The following is a 10,580-nucleotide window of genomic DNA, read 5'->3' on the forward strand; positions in this document are numbered from 1 at the left end:
ACAGTTTGTTTGCTCTAACATCTGTACATCTGATAACAGGAGTGCGCCAAATTCCTCACATAATAGACTTCTTTGGGGGTGCACAGTGTAACTCATGTTAGATATCGCTCGAGAACTCAGACTTTGATGCACTAAGCCGAAGGTGCACGAAGCCTAAGTAGTGCAGTTATTTATGTAGTTTTTGTGCTTTACTATTACTAGTAATAATAATAATTATAATAATTAATGGTTTACTTCAGGTCTTAAAAAGAGCAACATTTTACAGAGGTATTTGTTTTACTGGAGTGCAACACCTAAATCACCATTTGCAAACGAGCGCAATGAGCATGCTAATAATGATCCCTCCGCTAAAAATGTGCACCAAAAAGTTTTGGCCATGTCAAGATGCTCTAGTTAAATTATTAATCATTCACTTTTACCAAATTGTGCATTATTCTTTGTGCAAGGTTGCACGAAAGATAACACATCCTGCGCTATTGATTGGGCTTCACTTTCCTGTGCTATTGATTGTGCTCCACTAGTTTGTTTCCAGTCAGTAATGTATTTTAATTTTTGGAACTGTGTTTGCTTTACAGCATCTAGTTTATATGCGTTTACTAAATAAAACAGGGAAGAGAGTTCCTCAGCAGATCCAAAAATGTGGATTGTGGAAGAAAGTACATGGATTTACTGAAAAATTAGGTCAAAGGCTTCCTTAGAAACCATATTAGAGGGGGGGGGGAGGGCAACTGCCAATAGCCCATCACATGACCACTGAGAGGTATATGTGTAGTTGTTTATACTTGCACAAGTACCTATACCTATACATATATATGCACAACATTTTTAAAATTCAACCACAGAGGTAATCTTTATGGATGAATATAGATGGTTAGGACAGGACTGAACATAGGCATTTGCCTGGTGGGCCAAGATCAGTTGCGGGACGGGCTGGTTGACTTAGCCATGACCAGTTGCCATCATTATTATTTGTGCATGATGCAAGCCATGCCCTGTCTGTGAGGTAGTTTAGGGCTGGGTCCTGCTCTTCCACCATTACAACAAAATGACCTCAAACAATGGCTGGCTTTATTTAAATGTGAACTTTAATAGCTTCTGTTTTTTTACTATTTGACTGATGGGGAGGGCTATAGGCACTCACTGTGTATGTAGTCCCAATTCTAATACTAATATTTGCTTGTCTGTGGCCACCCTCTCTTGCATAGTCACAACTGGCAGTGGTGGACCTACTCAACAGAAGGCCCTGATGCAAAAACTTTTTTGGCCCCCCTAAAGGTAACTTAGTAATAAGCAACAGTAATAAAATACATGCTTATCTGTATAATGATTTTGAGTATATTTATGTATATACGTACACTCTGATAATGAGCCTTGTGCAATTTACAATGATATTGAGTATATATAAACAGGCTACAATGGGCCCCTCAGCACATGGGCCCTGGTGCCACTGAACCAATGGCAGTTCCGCCCCTGGCGAGTACAGTTAATTTTTCAGCACTGCGCTACCTCATTTAACCAGCTTCGACTTTGAGAAACAAGGAGTAGCTTAAGGATAACGGGGGGGGGGGGCATAAACGGGGACACAACATTATGCTGATGCCCCCCTGGGTGATACCAATGTCTGACAAAGCTATGAAGCATGTGGGTGGAGTATTTTTTTTCCACATATTGTGGTCCCCAGATAGTTGAGACTCTGTAATACCAGATTTAATATATGTTTATCCACACAGACCTCATATCTCTTATTCCAGCTACAGTCCTAAGAACCTCTATAAGTTCCTCATAAGTGTTTTTGTTATTTTCTCTTTTCTGCCTGTTGAAAACAAATTTGAAGTGTGTAGTGTATTATGCTGTAACCTAGCATGGCTTTTGTTCTGAGCAATAAGCCACATACTGCGAGGGATGGAATTAATTGTAGCTTCAATATTGTTTAATATATTTTATAACAACAGTATATAAACTAGACTATAATTCAGTATGTGTCGGTAATTTGGTTTCGGAATTTATGTCATTCCGAATTTTGAAATTCGGATGCTTTTGAAACCGTTACCGAATTATTATTAATGTTGGATCGAATCTTTATTACAGACTGAATCATTATTTCTAGCTAATGTTCGGCAATTGGCGAAACAAAATTATATTAAACAACCGCCGCCACCCACGCCGCCACTAAAAAAAGCTATTAGCCCCTAAATCGCCGTCCCCCACATCACTAACACTACCTAAACCTATTAACCCCTAAACCGCTGTTCCGAAACATCGCCGACACAAACTAAACCTATTGACCCCTAAACCGCACTCCCCCACATCGCCAACACTAACTAAACCTATTAACCCCTTAACCGCCATTCCGAAACATCGCCGACATGAACTAAATCTATTAACCCGTAAACCGCACCCCCCACATAGCTGACACGAACTAAACCTATTAACCCCTAAACCACCGGCCCCCAGATCGCAACAACCTAAATTAAACTATATTAACCCCTAAACACCCCCTAACCCTAACCCTAAACCTAACACCCCCTAACTTTAACATAATTAAAATATAGCTAAATTAAAGCTACCTTACACCAAAACCTAAAATAAAAAAAAATTAAAAACCTACAATTACAAAAAAAAGAATTTATCCAAAAAATTAAAATTATTCCTATTCTAATACCCTTTAAAACAAAAAATCCACCCCAAAATAAAAAAAGCCTAATCTAAAATAATCTACCAAGGGCCCTTAAAAGGGCCTTTTGGGGGCCCTTAAAATGGCCTTTTGTAGAGCATTGCCCTAAGTTAAACAGCTCTTTTGCTAAAAAAAACACACACCCCTAACAGTATACAAACCCCCACCCCCTAAACTACCAAGGGCCGTTACAAAAAAAACACCCCCTATAAAAATACATTACACAAAATAACAAACAATTTATCAAAAATAATAAAAATTATTCTTATTCTAATACCCATTTAAAAAAAAACACCCCAAAATAAAAAACCTAATCTAGAATAAACTACCAATGGCCCTTAAAAGGGCCTTTTGTAGGGAATTGCCCTAAAGAAATAAGCTCTGTTTATGAAATAAAAATACAAATACCCACTAACATTACAAACCCCCACCCCCCCAAACCGACAAAATAAAAAAAAACTGATACCCATTGCCCATAGCTCTTTTACTGCCCAAACCCTAATCTAAAAATAAAACCCACCCAAAAAACCCTTAAAAAAACCTAACACTAACCCCAAGACGATCCACTTACAGTTTTTGAAGTCCCGCTTGAACGTTCTTCATTCAGGTGGTGAGAAGTCTTCATCCAGACGGCCTCTTAAATCTTCATCCCGGCGGCGAAGTCCTCAACCAAGCAGTAAGAAGTCTTCATCCAGGCGGCCTCTTCAATCTTCATCCAGGTGGCATCTTCTATCTTGATCCCGGTGGCACGGATCGGGTCCATCCTGAAGACATCCGGCGCGGAGAATCCTCTACATACGGTCGCCACCGTACACTGAATCTTCAATGCAAGGTACGCGATCCAAGATGGTGTCCCTTGCATTCCTATTGGCTGAAAATTTTGAATCACCCAATAGGAATTAGAGCTGCTAAAATCCTATTGGCTGTTCAAATCAACCAATAGGATTGAAGCAGTTCTCATTTTATTGGCTGATTCATCATCCAATAGAATTAGAGCTGCTAAAATCCTTTTTAAAAGTTTTTTTTGGGTGGGTTTTATTTTTAGATTAGGGTTTGGGCAGTTAAAGAGCTGAATGCCCTTTTGAGGGCAATGCCCATCCAAATGCCCTTTTCAGGGCAATGGGTAGCTTAGGTTTTAGATAGTTTTTTTTTTATTTTGTGGGGTGGGGGTTTGTAATGTTAGTGGGTATTTGTATTTTTATTTCATAAACAGAGGTGATTTCTTTAGGGCAATGCCCTACAAAAGGCAATTTTAAGGGCCATTGGTAGTTTATTCTAGATTTGTTTTTTTATTTTGGGGTGGTTTTTTTAAAATGGGTATTAGAATAGGAATAATTTTTATTAGTTTTGATATTTTGTTTTCTTACTTTGTGTAATGTATTTTTTTATGGGGTGTTTGTTTTTTTTGTAGCAAAAGAGCTGTTTAACTTAGGACAATGCCCTACAAAAGGCCCTTTTAAGGGCCCTTGGTAGTTTGGGGGGTGGGGTTTGTATACTGTTAGGGGGTGTTTGTTTTTTGTAGCAAAAGAGCTATTTAACTTAGAGCAATGCCCTACAAAAGCCCCTTTTAAGGTCCCCCCAAAAGGCCCTTGGTAGTTTGGGGGGTGGGGGTTTGTATACTGTTTTTAAGGGCCCTTGGTAGTTTATTTTAGATTAGGCTTTTTTATTTTGGGGTGTTTTTTTTATTTTTTAAGGGTATTAGAATAGGAATAGAATAGGAATTAGTATAGGAATAATTTTTATTTTTTGCGATAATTTTTTTTTTTTTGTAATGGTAGTTTTTTTTTGTAATGGTAGGTTTTTTTCATTTTTGTAATTTTAGGTTTAAGTGTAAGGTAGCTTAGGTTTTATTTCACAGGTAAGTTTGTATTTATTTTAACTAGGTAGCTAGTAAATAGTTAACTATTTACTAACTAGTCTACCTAGTTAAAATAAAACTTACCTGTGAAATAAAAATAAAACCTAAGCTAGCTACAATATAACTATTAGTTATATTGTAGCTTGCTTAGGTTTTATTGCACAGGTAAGTTACTTTGTATTTAGATTTAAATAGGTATTATTTAGGTAATAATTGTAACATTAATTTAGCTATATTTTAATTATGTTAAAGTTAGGGGGTGTTAGGTTTAGGGTTAGGTTTAGGGGTTAATATAGTTTAATTTAGGTTGTTGCGATCTGGGGGCCGACGGTTTAGGGGTTAATAGGTTTAGTTAGTATTGGCGATGTTTGTGAACGGCGGTTTAGGGGTTAATAGCTTTAGTTAGTGTCAGCGATGTTTTGGAACGGCAGTTTAGGGGTTAATAGGTTTATGAAAGAGGAAAAAGGAGTGCAGAGTCTTCAAAGTGGATGAAATGAAGTTTTTATTAGGAGCAGGCTTATCGTCAGACACAGGTAAGCTCCTATCTTACGCGTTTCACGCATGAGCACATGCGCTTCATCAGAGATAATGGTCTCTGCTGGTCAGGGTCTCTATAAGGGTGTGGGTAACCAATCAGGAAGGGTGTCTTGTTAACCCTTTTGGTGAGTAGAAACTTACACAGGTTGGTTTTCTAATGACATGGTGTACACCTGGCTTAGAGGTCCCGAGCAGCAGATTACATTCTTGAACAGATAATATGCTAGGCAAAAATATGAATACATTATACTTGAACAAACAATTTTCCAATAATTAATTTTCCAATAATTAACTTTGATGCTGTTGCAATGCTTTTATATATACTATAAAGATTGATGGAAATGATAGCTTAGTGCATTTAAAAGAGAGCTATAAATAAAAGTATGTGTGTTTGTGTACAAATATTTTCCTTTTTTCGTTTTTTTGAAATAGGGCAGTTGTATAAGAACATATTTAGACTTTGTCTGCTTGTATTAAAGTGAACCAAAATGGCCACATACAGATGGAAAATATTGTATAGCTCTCTGTAAGATCCCAGCCATGTGTTTCATTCTTTTTAAAAAATGTATTTTTTAAAACAGTTACAAGAAGGCATAGTGAACTTTATCAGTTTGTGGTAAAGTGGACCTTAAATGGTCACTAACAAAGAGAAAACATTATGTGGCTGTCTACAATGCCACAGTTATATATAACGACTATTATATAGCTCACTATAAAGCAACAGCAATTAAAAATCATGATGATACATTAAAATGATTAATAACATTTTTGAGACGTTATGGTGATATCTAAAAATTAGCACTCTATTAGCTAAGGGGTTCTGTGTGGAGCCCCTAGATAGTGTGATATTATATATAATATATTTCACATAGTTTGTTATGAAACTGTAAAAAAGACTAACTAATAGTCCTGATTTGCTAATGTATTTTTAAATCTAACCCTAAAGGGGGAATACTGGGTTATATTAAATCGTTGATTCATAACAAGATAGTTTTAACAATGCTAAAATAAAAAGATAAGGCAAATGGATGGATTATGTTAAAAACATTTTCTCATGAAATAGTGTGTGAAAAATTCTTTTTTAATTCTTTCTTTGAATCATTTTTAGTTCCTTTTTAATTTGGGAGGGATAGATCATGCTTAAATTAATAAAGCATAGACAATTTTAGCAAACCTTTGGTGGGAATAGAGGAGAGAGAGTAGTGGACTATATGGAAATAACCTTTAGGCCTATGTGTATGCTATAGGAGCTAACAGGTTAAACCCTATTGATGGTAAGTATAGATATTGAAGAATTTAATAATGCCTATATTCATGTTATTGAAGAACCTAAGAACTGATGTAGTGTATATATAGTGTGTTGATGTTAGTCTTATCTATGAATTCTATATGATATGTAAGTGAAATATATCTTGTTTACTCTATATATAGATTAACATCATATCTTTTGTTCATGCCTTGTGGTGCTCTAGTTTGTAACATAAATATCCAATATACTTCTCTTTTGGACAACATCTTGTTTCTGTCACCCCCTAGTGGATTATTTGTTATATGTTCTATAGCTTTAAATGTGAAATGACTAAGTTTGTTATCATGTGTGTGAAAATGTTTGGCCACTGGTGTCCTAGGGAGTTCCTCTTCTATTGATAAGAGATGTTCTCTTATACGGTCCTTCAGTGGACGTGTCGTGATCCCTATGTATTGTTGTTGGCAATGTGTACATGTAATTAAATATATTACATGGGTGGACGTACAGTCCATTCTATCAGTTATTGGATATGTTTTGTGTGTCTCTGAAGAACTAAACGTTAAGCATTTTTCAGTATATTTGCAACTTTTGCATGGTACATGGCCACATCTGTAATTGCCTTTGGAAGGAGTTAGCCAATTAGTGGTTGGTAAGATTTTGTTATGGAATTTGTGTGTGATCTTATCACGTATGGTTGGTGCTTTTTTGGCTACAAATCTTATATGTTTCTGTAATTTGTTTCTCAAAATGATGTCACTATTGAGCACTGGTAGATATTTCTTGATAATCTTTGTGATGGTATAAAATTGATTGCTGTATTTGGTTACAAAACAGATATTTTCTGTGAATGTAAAATTTTCATTATTGCTTCTGCTAATTGTACCTGTTGTAGTTTTTTTGTTATTGTTGTTAAGTAGTGTGACCCTATCTGTCCTTGCTACTTGGGATTTAATTTTGAGTAGCACACTTTTTCTGTAGCCTCTAGATATGAGTCTATTAGTGAGTTCATCTGCTTGTTTGAAGTATAATTGGAGGGTGCTACAGTTTCTCCGTAATCTTAAATATTGGCCCTTGGGAATGCCTTTTTGCATGTGTGGGGCATGACAAGAGTCAGCTCTAAGTATAGTATTTCTTGATAGGGGTTTTCTAAATGTGCTAGTGATGATGTTTCCTTCATCATTGTGCTCTAATGTGAGATCTAAAAAGTTGATGATCTTATCATCATTTTGATGCGTAAATGACAGGTTAAGTGTATTATTGTTAAAGAAATCAAGGATTTCCTGAATAGCAAGTTCAGTGTTTTTCTTGTAGATGAATATTAGGTCGTCTATGAATCTACCATATACCACTACTTTGTCCTCGAGGGCCAGCCCACCCCCAAAAAGGTACAGATGTTCGAAATACCCCATGTATAGTACTGGCCCTCGAAGACAAAGTAGTTGTGTGTAAGAAGGAATCTTGTAAGTTCTTCAAGAAATGTGATAAATTCTTCAGGATAACTGGTGTGTCTCTTTAGCATATGTGTGAGGGCTTTTAGACCTTCCTCATGGGGGATACTAGAGTACAAGGCTGATACATCTACAGATAACCAAGTGTAGTCTTGCTGCCATGTGATGGTCTGAATTTGTTGTATAAGATGTGTGCTGTCTCGTATGTATCCAGGTAAGGACTTGACTATGGGTTGTAGTATGTTGTCTAGCCAGTTTCCTATCCTCTCGCATAGTGAACCTCTGCTGGCCACAATGGGCCTGCCTGGTGTGTCCACAAGGGATTTATGTATCTTCGGTACTATGCGAAAGGTAGGAATGGTGGGATACTCCACTAGGCAATGGTCTGCTGTTTCTTGATTTAGAAATCCCTCTTCTACCGCAGAATCTAATAAGTTGTAAAGTTCTTGTTTGTACTTAGTGGGGTTATAAGTAAGCTTATGGTATGTCTCTCTGTCATTAAGTTGTCTGTATACTTCTCTTCTATAGTCATCAGTATTGAGGATCACTACTGCACCACCTTTGTCCGCTGGGGTGACCACTATGTCATTGTTGTTGCTGAGTGACTTTAGTGCTTGTTGTTCGCTAATAGATAAATTTTGTTTACTCATAGAATTAGTAGTTGTGGTGGATGCAGTCTCTATGGTGGAGTGCAAGCCAGTGAGTTCTAACTCTACTAGGTTCTGAAACATTTCTATTGCTTCACTCCTACTGTGTACTGGGTAAAAATATGATTTAGTATATGTAGAGATTTTAGGTTTAGGGATGGAATCATAAATGCTAGCTTCTCTGAGTGTAATTGCTTGTAATGAGGTTAGTGTGTTCAGATCACATAGATCAGTGAATTTTAAGCCTATAGAGTGTACCTCTCTGTGTGGTATATTTTCTAACAATGTGCAATTCTCTTGTGAATCAATAGTGTTTCTTATTTGTGAAAAGTGTTTGTATAGAGTGATTTTTCAAACCAAAGCATTAATGTCCAGTATAGTGGAAAATAGATCAAAATTGGTGGAAGGTGCGAAGGATAGCCCTTTGTTTAACAAACTGATTTGAGAACTAGTGAGAGTAGTGCTAGACAAATTGATTACTGATCCTATTTCTTTTGTATTGTCTTTTTTATTCTGCTTGGATAGCGTAGTGGTAGATCCTTTTTTGGTGTGCTGCTAGTGATAGGTATTTGTACTAGTGTTGATAGCTTTGGTCTACCATCTGGGATGTCATGACTAGTTGTTTCTTCATTGGAGGTGTGTGCTTGTGTGTCCTCTGTAGTCAGTGATCCCTCTGTGCTGTCTGTGTCAATACTCGAAAATGTGACTCGTTTGGCATTGGGTGTGTGGTTAAAGGTGCCTTTTCTTTTGTTTTTGTTCTTATTTTTATTATTATTTTTGTGGTTATTGTGTAGGGAGTGACCCTTTTGTCTATTTGGTCTATCTTTTTGCCATGAATATACGATGTCTAATTCATAATCTTTTACATCCCTTTGGTACTTGCTCAATTTTCTTTCTGATAGTGTGGAATCTAATTGTTGCATGGTAGTGTCTAGTTGTGTTTTGTAATCTATGTATTTCTTTGTCTGTTCAAATGGTTTCAGTGACTCTACAATCTCCTCTATTTGTACTAGTAAAGAGTCCCTCTCTTCTTTTTTATGTTTTAACAGCTGCTTCATTAGGATAATGGAGCAATTAGTTAGATTATTATTCCATTCATCCATGAAATCCTGGTTATTCAATGCGAAAGAGGGGTACTTTTTCATCCTTAGTCCCCTAGGAACTTTTCTTTCATTGATATAGAGTTCTAAGAACTCTATGTCCCACCAAAGGTTGCTTTCTTTGTATTTCTTATTCTCTAAATCCGAAAAGATATTGGTTAAATCCCCCTCCAAAGGTTCATCTGTTCTGGTGGAGTTACCTTTAAGTGCTGTACTCATTATTAGCTTTCTTCTGTCTATATCTACTACTCCTGTGAGAATATTGCTTTCAGCCATAATGGTAAGCAAATGTGTCTATGTGTGTTAATATACTTGTGTATAAGTGTAAATAAATAATATTGTAGAAATAAGCCTGAAGAAGTCTATGTAACTAGAAACTAGAGAGGCTAAAGATCCTGGAAAAGGGATCTTGGGATATGGTTTCTAGGTTAGAAGCTGGTTCACTATGTGTGAGGATATGTTAACAATGCAGGTTATAGGGTTAACTGCTTGAGATGTTATGAAGCTTATATGTTTTGTTAATCAAGTTTCATGTATGTAGGTGTAAGTCCTAGGTGAGTAATCTTAGATGCAGATTTACTAAATTGTGAAATTGAAAAAATACAGAATTACAAAATTACAAAATTACATCTTCATTAATATAGAACTTATATAGTTAGAGGTAGACTGCAATAACACCTGTAAAAAAAACAATAGTTAAGAAACTTGTCAAGTATAATGTACGGTCCTGCCTGGTGAGTAGTGGAGCTATTTGCTATCTGTTGATGAGAAACAAACAAGAATAGAAAAAGTCCCGATCAGATACGTTCTGCCAGATTGTGATCAGTTCGTTTTTTTACTTTCCTTAGTTGATTCAACACAGTGGGTAATGTTGGGCCAATGTAGAGCGCCCAATTTAACTAATGAGATCAATACACACTGCAAATCCGTATGCTGTGATAGCTGATTTGATATGGATTGCAATAGATGTTCTTATTATATACCGCAAGTTGTGAGTGACACTCTCATTAGGAAAGTCTCTTAAGATAGTCAAGTTCACCAGTATTGTGGCATAGTTATAATGTACG

The sequence above is a fragment of the Bombina bombina genome, chromosome 3 (genome assembly GCF_027579735.1).
Source record: "Bombina bombina isolate aBomBom1 chromosome 3, aBomBom1.pri, whole genome shotgun sequence".
Classification (NCBI taxonomy): domain Eukaryota; kingdom Metazoa; phylum Chordata; class Amphibia; order Anura; family Bombinatoridae; genus Bombina; species Bombina bombina.